The sequence below is a fragment of the Aristolochia californica genome, unplaced genomic scaffold (genome assembly GCF_029961685.1).
Source record: "Aristolochia californica isolate CCGP_79_NKW_82.1479 unplaced genomic scaffold, dmAriCali1.0.hap1 SCAF_16, whole genome shotgun sequence".
Lineage (NCBI taxonomy): Eukaryota > Viridiplantae > Streptophyta > Magnoliopsida > Piperales > Aristolochiaceae > Aristolochia > Aristolochia californica.
The window spans coordinates 11486330-11503762 of NW_027181837.1; positions in this window are offsets into that span (position 1 = coordinate 11486330).

Below are 17433 nucleotides of genomic sequence, written 5' to 3' on the forward strand. Positions count from 1 at the left end.
GGGCTAAAGTTGTGGTTGAAGGGGTTGGAAATCATGGTTGTGAGTACATGACAGGTGGTACTGTAGTAGTACTTGGGAAAATTGGAAGAAACTGTGCTCTGGATGGTCCACTTATGCTTTATGTTTCTAAGATGATTCCTGCCTCTGATAAAGATCAATTTTTTGCCTTTGGACGTATCTTTGCTGGTAAGGTCTGCACTGGTATGAAGGTATGAATTATGGGGCCAAATTATGTTCCGATATAGGAGAAAGCTCTATATGTGAAGAACGTCCAAAGAACTATCATTTGGATGAGTTAATGCAGGAGTCCGTTGAAGATGTTCCTTTTGGAAAAAAACAATTGCTTTGGTTGGATTGGATCAGTTAATTACCAGAAATGCTACATTGACTGGTGAGAAAGAAGTTGATGCTCACCCAATTCGAGCCCTGAAGTTCTTTGTGTCCCCTGTTGTACGTGTTGCTGTATAGTGCAAAGTTGCTTCAAATCTCCCCAAGGTTGTTGAAGGTTTGAAACGGCTGGCCAAGTCAGATCCTTTGGTTGTTTGTACAATTGAAGAGAGTGGTGAACATAGCGTAGCAGGAGCTGGAGAACTCCATCTTGAGACCTGCCTTAAGGATTTGCTAGATGACTTCATGGGTGGAGCTGAAATCATTGTTTCTCCTTTAGTTGTTTCATTCTATGAGACTGTTCTCGAGAAGTCATGCCGTACTATAATGAGCAAGTCTCCTAACACACACAATCGACTTTATTTGGAAGCTAGGCCAATGGACATCTGCACTCTTCCTTTGGATCCAAATATTGGAAAGATGCTTCTCATGGGATGTATTTTCTAGGCATTGATCCTGCATTGACAATTGTTGTTGTCATGCTGGAAAAGTGGGGGCAGTGCCACCTTGCCAAAAAAAAAAAAAAAAAAAAATTGCTACTTGGGTGGCATGCTGGTGTTTTGGGCGTCCAAAGGGAGGGCACAGCTACCGCGGATGCTACTTGAGAACCGGTGGAGACATTGGCATACAGACCCTACCTTCAAGCTTGAGGATAAACTCTTTCTCCCAGGGGGTGTAATATTATGCATGTAATAAAATTATTATTTTAATTGTTTTTATTTAATTTACTTTATTTTATTTCAGTTAAAGAACTAATTGGCCACTGGCATTTTTTGGAATATTTTATTTACAGGGGTATTTTTGTAATATTTTATCATAAACCTTGTAAGGGTGAACCCTATTTAAGGGGTAAGAGTAATGAGAAAGGTAAGCATTGATTTAGAGTAAACAGGGTTTTGAGTTCTCCTCAATGAGCTCAGAGGTGTTCGTTCTCCTTAACGAACCTAGGGTTTTCAAGCTTCCCTTTGGCTTGACGTTCTTCTTTCTCTTCTTCTTCCATACGAATCGCTGTATGAGGTCTGGGACCATAACAAGATCTTGTAGGACCGGATTGCTGGTATTTTCCACCTTAACCAAGTCTAGGAGAAGAAAACGTGGCTGGCTGATGGCATAGACAAGATGTTGATTCTTCAAACATCATGACAAGGCATCTGCCACCTTGTTTAACCGCCCGGAATGGTACTCCACTAAAAAGTCAAACCCTATTGAGTTTAGGACCCCATGAATAATAACTCGAGCAAGGGGAGAGAGAAGAGAAAAAGAGAAGAGGGAAAGAGAGGAGAAGAAGAAAAAACTAAAGAGAAGAGAAGAGGAGAGAAGAGCTTCTTTCACATGAATGAGAAAAGAGGAGAGAACTCCTGATTTGATTGATTTTTCTTGAATACAAGCTCCTCTACTTATAGTGGAGGAGTGATATAACTTATGTACACTTTCCAACTATAATTCAACTTAATTTGGAACTTACCCAAATTCTAACTTAACCAAAAACTGACTTTCCCAATTCCTTCTTCATGAGTTGGATAGGCTGAGGATGCCAGCTTGTGCTATATTCTTGTGGGTCCCATTAGATCTTCAAGCTCATGGGACAAAGATGCCAACACGTGGTATCTTTGTGGGACCCACTAAATCTTCAATTCTGCCAACTTATTCCAACTCATCATCCAACTCATGCTAGCTTGAGTTGTGACTCATCTTGGCTTCTCAAGTCCTCATGGTGGGTCCCACTATCTCATGCAACATGGTGGGCCCACATTGTAACACTTCCCCTCAAGCTGGGGTGAGAAAACATCGTAAATGCCTATCTTGCTACAGATGGTGGTTTTATGAGTGACCAGTTTGGTGAGAATGTCTGCAACTTGGCTCTGTGTAGATATATACTTGAGAGATAATATGCCGGATTGGAACTTTTCTCATATGAAGTGGCAGTCTACTTCAAAATGCTTTGTCCTCTAATGAAAGACAGGATTGGATATGATATGTATGGCTGCCTAATTATCACAATATAGGTCCATAGAAGCTTTGTTGTAGAATCCCAATTCAGTAAGAAGATATCTGATTTATAGAAGTTCACTAACCGTGTGTGCCATGGCATTGTATTATGCTTCTACACTAGACCGTGCAACTACATGCTGTTTCTTGCTTCTCCATGTAACCAATTTCCCTCCAACCATCGAAACAATATCCTGAAGTAGATTTTCTGACATCCGGAGATCCGACCCAGTCCGCTTCTAAGAATCCTTCGGTGTTGAAGTGACCATGATTTTTATAGAGGAGCCCTCTTCCTGGTGCTCCCTTCAGATATCATAATATCCTTTCTAGTGCTTGCCAATGACTGAGTTGTGGGGTGTGCATATATTTACTTACCACGTTGACTGCATATGAAATATCTGGCCTTGTTACACAGAGGTAAATAAGTTTTCCCACCAATCTTTGATATTTTTTGATATCTACCTCTTCTCTAGTACTGGCACATAATTTTGTATTTGAGTCCATAGGATTTTCTACTGGTCTACATCCCATCATTCTGGTCTCCTCCAATAGGACAAGGACATACTTCTTTTGAGATAATATAATTCCATGTCTGGATTATAGTAGTTCAATGCCCATAAATATTTGAGTAGTATGAGATCCTTTGTCTTGAATTCAGCACATATCTTTTCTTTTGTGTTCTGGATGCCCTCGGGATCACTACCAGTTATAATGATATCATCAACATATACTACCAAAATCACCTTGCCCTTTGGTTTGTCTTTAATAAATATAGAGTGATCTCCACAACATCTGTGAAATTCGACGCGTATGAGTGCTTGGCTAAAATTTTCAAACCATGCACGAGGAGACCATTTAAGATCATAAAGATATTTTTGAGTCGAACCACATACCCAAGTGGTTGCTGCATATAAATTTCCTCTTTGATATCCCCATCCAAAAAGGCATTCTTGACATCAAGTTGATATAACTGCCAGGATGAGTTATCTGCCAAAGATAATAACACACGTACCGAGTTCATTTTTCCCACTGGAGAGAAGGTTTCTTCATAATCAATATAATAACACTGTGTATAGCCTTTAGCAATGAGGTGAGCCTTCAACCAAGCCATGGACCCATCCGGATTGTGCTTCACAGTAAACACCCATTTGAAACCGACGGGTTGCTTCTCTGATGGAAGTGGGACTAGAGACCATGTCTGATTTTCATAAAGTGCTGCCTTCCACCCTGGATGTTTGAGAGCCTCCTGATAGGACTGTGGTACAGACATGGAGGAAATAGCCGAGAGAAATTGACAGCATACATGGGACAGGCGATGATGAGACACAAAATTTTTAATGGGATGACAAGTAGAGGGCATGGTGCATGATCAGGGTTCTTTTCGGAGGGCAATATGACGAGTATCATATTGTGGGCCAAAAATAACCAGAGAAGATGGACTTACCTCAGAGGGATCTACAAACTCAGTAAGTGAGGTGTTAGCCAGCGTTCTAGGGGCTGAGTAATTTATGTAGCACAGGACATAACCGGCCGAGAGGAATCTAGTACTGAAGATACACCTGGAGGAGCATTGCCAGAATAATAAGGAGAGTCTTCAAAAAATGTGACATCTCGGGACACAAGTAAATGCTGAAGAGTATTGTAGCAAACATAACCATTTTGGGTGTGAGAGTATTTGAGAAAAATACACTTTATAACTTTTGGATCAAGATTACTGTGTGTTGGGGAGGAAACATGAACAAAACATTGACACCCAAATACTTTCAACAGCAGTGAAAAAGAATCATCATGAGGTAACAATAGAGAGTAAGCGGATTTGTTACCAAGAACGGAAGATGGTAACCGGTTTATAAGAAACCATGCGGTAAGAATTGCATGCGGTCAATGAAAGTATGAAACTTTCATGGCATATAGTAAACTATGAGCTACCTCAAGAATATGATGATTCTTCCATTTGGCTACACCATTGTTTTGAGGGGTGTGGGCAAATGAGGTTTGATGAATAATGCCCTTTTTTTGAAAAAAAAAGTCAAGGTCTTTGGAGGTGTATTTTTTTGGCATTATCCGACCTAAGTATTTAATTTTTTTTACCAAACTAAGTGAGTACCATAGCATCAAACGATTTAAAAATAAATGGTATTTCATAACACTCTTTAAATAGAAATAACCAAGTGGTATGAGTGAAATCATCAATAAATGTTATACAATACTTGACTTGAGAAATGTTTGAGACCCTCAATGGTCCCCACAGATCAGTATGAATTAAGGCAAACGGACTGACACTTTTAACCTTTGGACAAGGTGAGTATGTAGACCTCTGATGTTTACTCATTTGATAGACTTCCCATTGAAACCCTGACCTTGCTTTAAGAGTAGGAAAGATATGATGAAGAGATTGTGCAGATGGATGTCCCAACTGGTTGTGCCATAACCTGGTGTCAGTTTCACTTGTGGAAACGATATTTATTTTTGGAACATCTAGGTAGTACAACCCCCCTTGTTCACGCCCCCCACCAATCACCTGCTTCATTATGAGATCCTAAAAAACATAGGAAGCGGGTGAGAAGGTGGTAGAGCAATTAAAATGTTTAGTGAGTTGACCAATTGATAAAAAATTTAAAGGGAAGGTAGGAACAAAAAGAATATCAGTGAGCATGAGTGATGGTGTAACAGAAGTGGAACTTTTCCCTAGAACTTTAGAGTGTGAACCATCAACTATGGTAACGAATTTTTGTGACAGACAAGGAGACCATGAGTGTAGTAAATTTTTGTTACCTAAGAGATGTTCGGAGGCCCTTGAGTCAATTATCCAAGATGACGAGGAGGCAGATAGCATACCTGAAGTTGTGGTAGTAGTAGTAGCAGAGGATGAGCTCGGAACAGAACCCAGTAGTGTTTTTATTTTTGTTGGAAGACAGGGCCCAGGCCCACACGACAAAGGAAGACTCACATATTGAAGTGTATTAGAAGATGGGCCCAAACCCATAAGACCAAGGAAGGCCCACATATATAAGAGTATTATAAGATGGGCCTCATGACCAAGGAAGGTCCACATATATAAGAGTATTATAAGATGGGCCACATGACCAAGGAAAACCCACAAGATGGGCCAGAGCCCATAAGAAGTAGGACCCACAATGATTACCATGAGCAGACATCCTTATCACATTAGTTGGAAGATCAAGAACTCCTAGTTCTACTCAAGTTAGTCTTCTAGTTGTTTAGATAAACTTACTGAAATTAGACTTACTTAAATGATAATTAGGATTGAATGATAAGTTGTATAAGGACTCTACATCCTTCTGTACTATAAATAGAGGTTCATATACTCTGATTACAACAATTTATTGATGTCAATGAAGTATTTCACTTTTCCATAAATTCAACATGGTATCAGAGCAAGTTCTATGAGTTGACTTGGTCAACTCACAGAGTAATGTGATCCTTTTCTCTAAACCCTAAACCCTAAGTCTAGGTTCGTAGTTATTTTTTTTAGTCCCTACACCAGTAGTTTTCTTTGCATTTCTTACCTCTATACGTAGTTTATTATATTGAAAATTATATATTGACGGAAAGATATTTGGGTCTACTTTCCAAAGAAGAATTATTTGTTCCAATAGGAGTTATTGATAGAAAGATATCAATATTTTAATGAGCGAAGATCAGATTACAAAAAGGTTTGAGTAGCAGCAGCAATCTTCAGATTTCGAGCAAATGTTAGATTGAAAAAGAGGTTTGAGCGGTAGCAGAAAGCTGCAACTTCTAAGGTATTTTAAGCTATCAAGAACGAGACTTTATATGGGTAATTATATATCAAGAGAAAGGTATATAAGTCTATTTTCTGACTTCTTCAACCAATTCTCGGTATGATTTTTTTATAAGGAGATATTGATCTTCGAAAAGTCAATGGTCGTTCTGGAAAAAGCAGGAGAAACAGAACTTAGTTCGGCCAGATGACAGAGATTGAAACCTATCAGATTATTTATCTTCTGATAATTATATTTGATAAAGATATGTTATACTTGGATGAAAGGTATTTAAGTCTAGTTTCAAACGAAGAAAATTTAATGTCAATCTGATCTATATTTAAAGATATAATCGTATTGGAAGAGTCAAAGGTCATGTTGGTATTCTGTTACATTGAAAATCCGAATTTAAGCCGATTGTTTTGCATCACTGTTTGAGTTGATATATCAGAAAATATCTCACTTCTCCCTGGTTTGAGGGCCTATTTATACATCTCTATTATTTGGTCTTATTGCTACATCTATGATATTTGGTTCAAGCTGGGATCACTGCCATTACCTCCCAGCTTGAGGGGGAGAAGTACAAGAAGTACAAGAAAGAGGTATTTTATTTCATATGTTGTGAATAAGTTTATGTGAACAAAATATTCAATAAAAGGGGAGCACAAAAGATGAAGCTTGTGCATCTAAGGAAAAATATTTATCTCGGATTATGATTATTTCATGGGTCCTACAAAGTTTATTATTTGGTTCATGAAGATGATCATGTTATATACAGTTGCTGCTTTTATATCTCTTTGGGGACATTATTATTGAAGAAGAGGTGGCTTCATATAATCATTTATTTTACCCCGTAAAAAAATATCACGGTTGGGAAACCATGATGGAGGATACCCTATAAAAAAATATCACGGTTGGGAAACCATGACGGGCCCTATAAAAAAAACCCACTGTTGAGAAACCATGACAGAGGATACCCTGTCAAAATATATCACGGTTGGGAAACCATGATAGGCCCTGTCAAAAAATATCACGGTTAGGAAACCATGACGGAGGAACTTATTATTACATCTATGTTATCCCCCCCTGTAATGGCTTTTATGAGTCCTACCACTTCAGAGTCGTTGTCCTGTGGAGGGACACGGTGGTGGACACTTCAGAGCAATATTGATAGATACACTACTGATAGCAGTGGAGTGTGCCATACATCCAACATTAGGACTGGATTGTGAAGCAATGGCTTACCGGCTAGGAATGATTTTTACTCTCACTTATATAATGCCGCAGGGCCTCAATGAAGGACGCAAGAGTGTGAGGGGGAATGTTGAAAGATGAAGACATATTCGAAGATGTGCCATTTTATAAAAAAATTAATAATAAAAATATTTTATACATCATTTGCAGTAAGCTAGGAGTTCATATTGTTCTCTCACCCACAACTTGAGGGGGAGTGTTGGAAGACAGAGCCCAAGTTCACAGGACCAAAGAAGACTCACATATTGAAGTGTATTAGAAGATGGGCTCAAGCCCATAAGACCAAGGAAGACCCTCATATATAAGAGTATTATAAGATGGGCCACATGACCAAGGAAGACCCACATGATGGGTCCAAGCCCATAAGTAGGACCCACAATGATTACCAAGAGCTAGTATCCTTATCACATCAGTTGGAAGATCAAGAAGGACTCCTAGTTATACTCAAGTTAGTCTTCTAGTTGTTTAGATAGACTTACTTAAACTAGACTTACTTAAATTGAAGAGTTAGAGTTTTAATGTAATTAGGATTGAATGATAAGTTGTATAAGGAATCTACATCCTCCTCTATTATAAATAGAGGTTCATGTACTCTGATTACAACAAGTTATTGATGTCAATGAGGTATTTTCTCGTTTCCATAAATTCAACAATTTTCTAAAATAACTCATACTCATCATTATTGAGGGTTTTCTATTTTGGTGATGTGGTAGTGTTAGGATCCTCACGGGCCATGGATCTTGTCACCCTCCTCTCTTCTCTTCCTTCCATTGCTTGCTTGACTTGAGGTAGATTGATGGAGTGATGAGGAAGAATTTCGGAAAGGGGAATTGGGCAAAAAAGGGGTAGAGCTTGAAGGAGCTCTCGACCTGTTAACTAAATTACTCTAGGCTAAATTATAACTCAATTGCTATCTTTCATTAACCTAGCCCTCCCCTTAAATAGGGTTGAGGATGCCAAATACAATTCAGACCCTTGGGTCACTGGTTCAAGCCAAATAAATTTTAAACCAAACCAAACCAAAATCAATTACATGAAAATTGAAAACCACATTAATTAATTCCTATGCCTACTGGTAACTCGTGATGCTATTGAGTCCATAACAGGTAGGTTGTTCCCCCTTTGTAGCACTTAATAAGACTTGATTAGCCTTCTTATGACATATCTCTGCCATGTGGCCATATCTTCCTTAGAAGTTACATTTCTTGTCTGAGAAACACCTATCAATAGTGTGGCCAGGTTTCCCACACTTAGTGCCTTTTTGTTTACATAACATGTTTCTATAGTGTGGCCAGATTTCCCACACTTAGTGCATTCTTTCCAATCTGTTCTGTCATACCCATTTCTTCCACCTCTTCTTCATCCTCCTCTAAAATAGCTGCCACGGCCTCGACCACTGTTAGATGATGGTCCCCTATGCTCGGAGTACATAGCGGATGGTATTGTAGGAGTAGATGAAGAAATTTCTGGAAGACGAAATAATGTGGCACATACATCATCAAATGTCAGGATTGCAGAAGAGCTAAGAAGTTGACTCTTACCAACTTCAAGATACGGTTTGATGTTGGCAAGACATATGGCCGTGACTAAGGCTTCTTTTTGTTTGTCTTGGATAAAGATATTCGTGGAAGTAGGCTGGGCTATTTCCCATTATTGAAGATGCCCTCTAAACCAAGCCAAGTACTCATGGATGTTATCTCCTTGCTTAGTGGTAAGCAATCTTTGGAGAATATCGTATGGCTTGTGTAAGTTATCGAAGCTAGAATACAGCATAGTACATGTCTCCCAAATTTTTTTAGCTGTATCAAGATGAATAACAATAATGGAGATATGTTCTTCCATGCTGTTTATAAGCCAACTAATCACCAATGTATCATTCTTCAACCACTTGTTATAAAGATGACCATGGAGGTCTTTGGTTATAAGAAATCGGTGAACCGATGTGGACCAGCTCATAAAATGCGATACACCTCGTAAGAGTATATCACTCTTGTGACCCATGTATTCTTCAGCTATAATAGGCAAAAAAAAATCTCCAATCAACTACTAGTTAAAAACCAAGTATAGGTTTTTAACCAAAACAACTAAAAGAGGAGTTGTAGTATAATAGCTAAACAATCATATTTCTGAAAATTTTCCGAATAATCACTCATAAAAGGCTCAATATAATTCTTATTTATATGGTAATATCGTTCCCACATAGTTATAAAAAAATTCAACATAAACTGGTTTCAGTCAACAAAATTTTCAAACTGACAAAAAACTGTCTTGATGAATCCTTCTAATCCGAGATGAAAAATATTTACACAAACTCATGAGATCAAGACATGCATAAAAATATTTCTAAACCATCCTTTTAATATCTGAAAACCAGCAGCATAAATTAATAATATCATAAAAAAAACTTATCTCTTGAGCTTCAATCATGTTTCATGAAGAGCCTTCTATGATCATATCTTCTTAGAGCATTTCTTTGACATGGGGATCCTAAATTATTTTCTCTGATACCATGTTGATTTTAGGACCCCATGAATAATAACTCGAGCAAGGGTAAAGAGAAGAGAAAAAGAGAAGAGGGAAAGATAGCTCTCGGGTAGAGAGAGAAGAAGAAGAAAAAACTAAAGAGAAGAAAAGATCTTCTTTCACGTGAACGAGAAAAGAAGAGAGAACTCCTTGATTTGATTGATTTTTCTTGAATAAAAAATCATCTCTTTATAGTGGGGGAGTGATATAATTTATGTACACTTTCCAACTATAATTCAACTCAATTTAGAACTTACTCAAATTCTAACTTCCCCAAAAATGGACTTTCCCAATTCCTTCTTCACGAGCTGGCTAGGCTGAGAATGCTAGCTCGTGCTATATTCTTGTAGGTCCCATTAGATCTTCCAGCTCATGGGACAAAGATGCTAGCTCGTAGTATCTTTGTGGATCCCACTAAATCTTCAATTCTGCCAACTTATTCCAGTTCATCATCCAACTCATGCCAGCTTGTGTGTTGACTCATCTTGGCTTCTCACGTCCTCATGGTGGGTTCCACATTGTAACAAATCCCATAAATTCACTAATCCAGTGTTGTTAAGGAGAAGTAGTGAGGTGCTGCTCAAGCAAATATTTAAGATTGTAATGATCAGTGCGAATGAGAAATGCACGACCCCACAAGTAAGGTTGCCAATGTTGGACAACTTTGGCCAATCCAATTAATTCCCATTCGTATGCTGCCAATTTTTGATGCTGTGCAGCCAATTGCCTACTGAAATATGCAATGGGGGTGGAAGTGCTGTTGTAGGATGGTCCCAATGCCCCCTCCGGACACATCACACTCGACCACAAATAATTCCTCAAATTTTGGGAGTTGCAAAAATGGTGCAGAGGCGAGAGCTAGTTTGAGATCTTTGAAAGACTGTGTGGCTTGGACATTCCAAATAAAGGAATTTTTCTTGAGGAGGCTTGTCAATGGAGCTGCTAACGGGCCATAATTTTTATGAACTTTCTATGGTATCCAGCTAACCCCCAAAACCCTCTCAAAGTAGAGTTATTCGAAGGTTGTGGCCAATCGGGAATGACTTGAATCTTCTCGGAATCAAATGTGACCCCTGCATGTGAAATAATATGGCCGAGATAGGCTACATGGGACTTCGCAAAAGAGAATTTATATTGTTTAAATAAAGTTGGTGTGCTCGTAACAATTGAAACACCAAACATAAATCCTCTAAATGTTGATCCCCTGACTTGTTGTAAATGAGTATATCATAAAAAAAACAAGTACAAACTTTCTGAGATAGTTTTGGAATACCTCGTTCATTCATGCCTGAAAAGTGGATGGGGCGTTTGATGGCCCAAACGATGTCACAATAAATTTAAATGGGCCGTGATGAGTGCGGAAGGCCATTTTCTCTGTGTTGGCAGGATGCATACGAAGTTGATGATACCCTGAGCACAAGTTCAATTTGGTGAATACCCTTGAACCATGTAATTCACCCATGAGCTCCTCCACCACAAGGATTGGGAACTTATCCTTTATGTTTTGGGCATTAAAATCCCTATAATGAACACAAAATCTCCATGTGTCATTATGTTTCTTAACGAGGAGAACAGGTGAAGAGAATGGGGAACGACTGTTACAAATAAGGCCATGTTGCAACATTGCTTGGCTCTGCCTTTCTATTTCATCTTTCTGGAGGTGTGGATACCAGTATGGTCTAACCACCACCACATCTGAGCCAGGTTTTAAACAGATCTGATGATCACAGTGCCTCAAGGAAGGCAGTCTCGAAGACTCTTGGAACAAGTCCGAGAACTCATTTAGGAGTTTGTCTAAAGTGTTGTCTGGTTGGTCTAGTTTGTGGAGGGTATGAATGTGATGTGGCTTGTCAACTTGATTGCCAGGTAACAACACTTGGCATCCTCCCAATGCAAAACTCGTAGTTAAATAAGAGAAGTCCCACAAAATAGGGCCCAAGGTTTGCAACCATTTAATACCCAATACCATATCGAACCCAACTAAAGGTATGACAAAAAAATCTGAATGAAAGAAAGTCATACCAATTGAAAACTTTACCACTTTTCTAATCAGAGTACATGAACCTCTATTTATAATAGAGGAAGGTAGTAGAGTCCAATTATAATAAAACTACGCTTGTCCCAATTATACCCAAACTCTAACACTTAAAGATAAGTCCAAGCATAATTAAATAACTCAATATAGATAAAAGACAAACATAAGTCGAACTAGAACTCTTCTAAGACGAGACCATAAGATAAAGATGCCTTTTTGAGTCCTTCTTGATCTTCCGACTTATGTGATAAGGATGCCAACTCATGGTAATTGTGGTGGATCCTACTTCTTATTGGCTTGGGCCATCTTGTGGGCCTTCCTTGGTCGTGTGGCCCATCTTATAATACTCTTAGATATGTGGGCCTTCCTTTGTCATGTGGGCTGGAGCCCATCTTCCAACAAACAACATGGAAGAACATGTCTCCGATAACGTTCATCTTGACACTGCTAAACAAATTTGGGAGACATGTGCTAAGTTTTACTCTTGCCCGGATATTCTACATAGACCATATGATATTCTCGAAAGAATGTTGAATACTAAACAAGGAGAAAATATCCATGAGTACTTGGCCCGCTTTAGAGGCTTTCTTCAAGAGTGGAAGTTAGCTCAGCCTTCAACCATAGATATTTTTGTCCAAGACAAGCAGAAGGAAGCCTTAATTACTCCTATTTTCCTTGCAAATATTAAACCACATCTTGAGATTGCCAAGAGTCAACTTCTAAGTGTTCCTGCGGTCCCCATGTTCGATGATGTCTATGCAACACTACTCTGTATTCCAGACACTTCTTCCTCCACTACTAAAGTATCATCCGCTATGTATTCAAATCATAGAGGAACATCATCTCATCGTGGTCGAGGCCGAGGAAGAGGTGGAAGGACTGGCATCGGCAGAGCAGATGGGAAAGAATGTACTCATTATAATAAATTTGGCCACACTACAGATCAATGCTATTATAAGTATTACAAAGCATGCAGTTACTGTGGACAATATGGTCATTATAAAGAAATATACTATAAACCCAATGGACAATTAGAATTGAAAAAGACTAATCTAGCCTTTGGAAGTGATACAAAAGAAGAACAGCCCACACAATCAGCAGCACAAAAAATTTTTACTGATGAAGAGTATGAGCTATTTCAAAAAATTAAGACAATGTTGGGTTCTTCTCCTCGTTCCTCAACAACTACTGCTGCCACTACTACTTCAAGTATGCTATCTGCCTCATCTTCATCCTAATTAATTGACTCAGGAGCCTCTGAGCATCTTACAGGTAACAAAAATTTATTACATTCTCTATCTACGTGTCTTTCACACAAGTTTGTTACCATAACTGATGGTTCTCAAACCAAAGTCCAAGGGAAAAGATCCACTTCTGTCACACCATCACTTCTGCTCACTAATATTCTATTTGCTCCTACTTTCCCTTTGAATCTATTATTTGTTAGTAGTTGACAAAATATTTTAATTGTTCCATTACCTTCTCACCCACTTCATGTGTATTTCAGAATCTTATAGCAAAGCAGATGATTGGTGGAGGCAATGAACAAGGGGGGCTTTACTGCCTAGACGTGTCAAAAATGAATATGGTTTCCACCACTGAAAATAAGACAAGGCTATGGTACAATCGGTTGGGACATCCATCTACACAGTCTCTTCATTATATGTTTCCTACTCTTAAAGTAAAGTAAGGTCAGAATTTCATTGTGAGGTTTGTTAAATGAGTAAACATCAAAGGAGTACATACTCTCCTCGTCATAAATCAAATGTGTTACTCCATTTTCTTTAATTCATAGTGATGTCTGGGGGGACCTTGAGTGTCTCAAACAGTTCTCAAGAAAAATATTTTATTATATTTATTGATGATTTCACTCGCACAACTTGGTAGTTTGTATTTAGGGATCATTCTGAAATATCATTGATTTTTAAGTCATTTCATGCTATGTTACTCACACAGTTTGGTCATAAAATAAAAATACTCCGGTCTGATAATGCCAATAATGCCAATGAATACATTTCCAAAGACCTTAAATCTTTTTGTCAAGAAAAAGGCATTATCCATCAAACATCATGTGTCTACACTCCTCAACAAAATGGTGTATCCAAATGGAAAAATCGTCATATTCTTGAGGTAGCTCGAGGTTTATTATATGCCATGAAAGTTTCCAACTTTTATTGGCCTCATGCAGTCCTTACGGCTTGCTTTCTTATAAATCGTCGACCATCTTCCATTTTTGGTAATAAATCTTCTTACTCTAGATTATTACCAAATGATGAACCATTTTCACTACCTTTGAGAGTCTTCGGATGTCAATGCTTTGTTCATAATTCATTTCCTAGACACTGTAAACTTGATCCTAAATCTATCAAGTATATCTTCTTGGGAAACTCTCGCTTATAAAAGGATTATGTTTGTTATAGTCCTACTCTTCAACGGTTATTTGTATCCAGGGATGTAACATTTTTTGAAGACTCCTCATTTTATTATGATAGTGGTCCTCCTAGTCTGTCCTCTGTACCAAGTTCCCCTTGACCGGTTGTGCCCCGTGATACAGAGATTATTCAACCCCTAGAGCAAGTGGCCGACACCACACCTGCCATGTTAACAAATCCCACAGAGGTATGTCCTTCATCCTCAGTTGTTTTTGGCCCTCAATATGATTCTCGATCTATTGTTGTATGGAAAAAACCTAGATCATGCACTAGACCTTCTACTTCTCATACCATTTCAAAATTTGCATTTCTTCATCGACTCTCACCTCTATGTTGTCAGTTTCTTTCTTCTATTTCCTCCATATATGTTCCACATTCCTATCAGGAGGCTCTACAACATCTAGGGTGGAAGGCAGCAATGGATGAAGAAATGAAGGCCCTTAATGACAATCAGACATGGTCACTGGTTCCTCTTCCAATAAATAAAAAACAAGTCGATTGCAAATGGTTTTATACTATCAAACATAATCCGGATGGGTCAATAGCACGATTGAAGGCACGACTAGTTGCTAAAGGTTATACTCAGTATCATGGTATTGATTATGAAGAAACCTTCTCTCCAGTGGTAAAAATGAACTCGGTACGGTGTTACAATGTGGGACCCACCATGGTGCACGATTTGGTGGGATCCACAATGAAGACATGGGATACCAAGAAGAGTCCTCACCCAAGCTAGCATGAGTTAAGAAGATAAGAAGCACAAGCTGAATTGAGTTAGAAGACTTGAAGATCAAGTGGGACCCACAAAAATACCATGCGCTGGTAATCTTATCAATATGAGTTGGAAGATCACGTGGGACCCACAAGGATAAGGCCACGAGCTAAGCCTCCTCCCTTATGTCCACTTTATTGAAGAAGAGTTCTAGTTCAACTTATATTAGACTTCTAGTAGATTGTGTTATCTTTTCATAATAGACTTATCTTAGAGAGTTAGAGTTGGAATGTAATTAGGAGATTGAAAGGTTAATTGTATAAGGACTCTATCACTTCCTCTACTATAAATAGAGATGTTGTAATTCAGAATTAATCAAGTTACATATCTCCTTCTTGAGTAAATCTCTCTCTCTCTTTGCTTGACTCACTTCTCTCTTTTCCTTTTTCTTATCTCTACCAGAGAGGTCTTCTTCCCTTTTCTTCTTTTTCTTTCTCCTTTCTCTTGCTCAGAAGGTTGGAAAAGGGATCCTAAATTAAACATGATATCAGAGCGATAAATTTAGGATCCCTCGTCAAAAGGAATGCTCTAAAGAAGTAATGATCAACACCACTCAAAGAAGGCTCTTTTGTGAAGAAAGATCACAAACCGTGAGATAAGTGCTTATTTTTTTAATTCATGTTACTGGTTTCCGAAATTAGAAGATGATTTAAAGATGAGTATGTAAATGCTTTTCATCTTATGATATTGTGGATATGCATGCCTATCAAAACAGTATTGTCGGTTTGGAAATTCTTTAAACCGAGACTAGTCCATGAACAGATTGTTGGAACTTTTTTTTTTGTTGGAATAGGAATCCCATGATATAGTCTATTATTGAGTCTCTTATGTGTGGTATAAGAGAAAAAAAAATATCAGAATGATAATTTAGCATCAATGTTAAAGTTCTCCATACATCGAGTTGTTTGAAGAATACTGCCTGGTGTTATTGTTAGAATTTTTTTGAAGAAAGGCCTATCATGGCTGAAGAGAATATGAATATCAAAAGTGATATTTTAAGAATTACCACTATACCCTTACGTGAGGTATCAAATTTTATGAGTTGGTCCACATCGGTTCGGAGGTTTGTCACCTCACCACCCGAGGACCACCTATTGATGAAGATGATATTTTTTATAACAAGTGGTTGAAAATGATACTTTGCTGATTAGTTGGCTTATCATCAGCATGTAACAACATGTCTCCAACAATGTCATTCATTTTGACACTGCTAAACAAAATATGGGAGGTATGTGCTAAACTGTACTCTTGCTCGGATACTCTACATAGACCATATGATATTCGCCAAAGGATGTTGAATACTAAACAAGGAGAAAATATCCATGACTACTTGGCCTGCTTTAGAGGCTTTCTTCAAGAGTGGAAGTTAGCTCAGCTTTCAACCACAAATTTTTCTATCCACGACAAGCAGAATGAAGCCTTAATTACTGCTATTTGCCTTACAAATATTAAACCCCATCTTGAGATTGCCAAGAGTCAACTTCTGAGTGCTTTTGTGTTCCTCAAGTTGGATGATGCCTGTGCAACACTACTCCGTATTCCAAACACTTCTCCCTCCACTACTAAAGTATTATCCGCTATGTATTCAGATCATAGAGGAACATCATCTTATCGCAACCGAGGCCGAGGTAGAGGTTATAGAGGAGGGCGAAGAAGAGGTGGGAAAGAATTTACTCATTGTAAGAAATTTGGCCACACTATAGATCAATGCTATTACAAGGATTACAAGGCATGTAGTTACTGTGGACAATATGGTCATTATAAAGAAATATGTTGTAAAGCCAATGGACAATTAGAACTGAAAAAGGCCAATCAAGCCTTTGTAAGTGATACAAAAGAAGAATAGCCCACAAAATCAGCAGCACAGAAATTTTTTACTGATGAAGAGTATGAGCTATTTCAGAAAATGAAGACAATGTTGGGTTCTTCTCCTAGTTCCTCCGCAACTACTGCTGACACTACTGGTTTTGGTATGCTATCTGCCACATCTTCATCCTGGATAATTGATTCGGGAGCCTCCAGTCATCTTATAGGTAACAAATTTTATTACATTCTGTATCTCCATGTCTTTCACAAAAGTTTGTTACCATACCTGACGGTTCTCAAACCAAAGTCCAAGGGAAAGGGCCCACTTCTGTCACACCATCCCTTCCATTCACTGATATTCTCTTCATTCCTATTTTCCCTTTTAATCTACTATCTGCTAGTCAGCTGAAAAAATACTTTAATTGCTCTGTGACCTTCTCACCCACTTCATGTGTATTTTAAGATCTTATAACGAAACATGTGATTGGT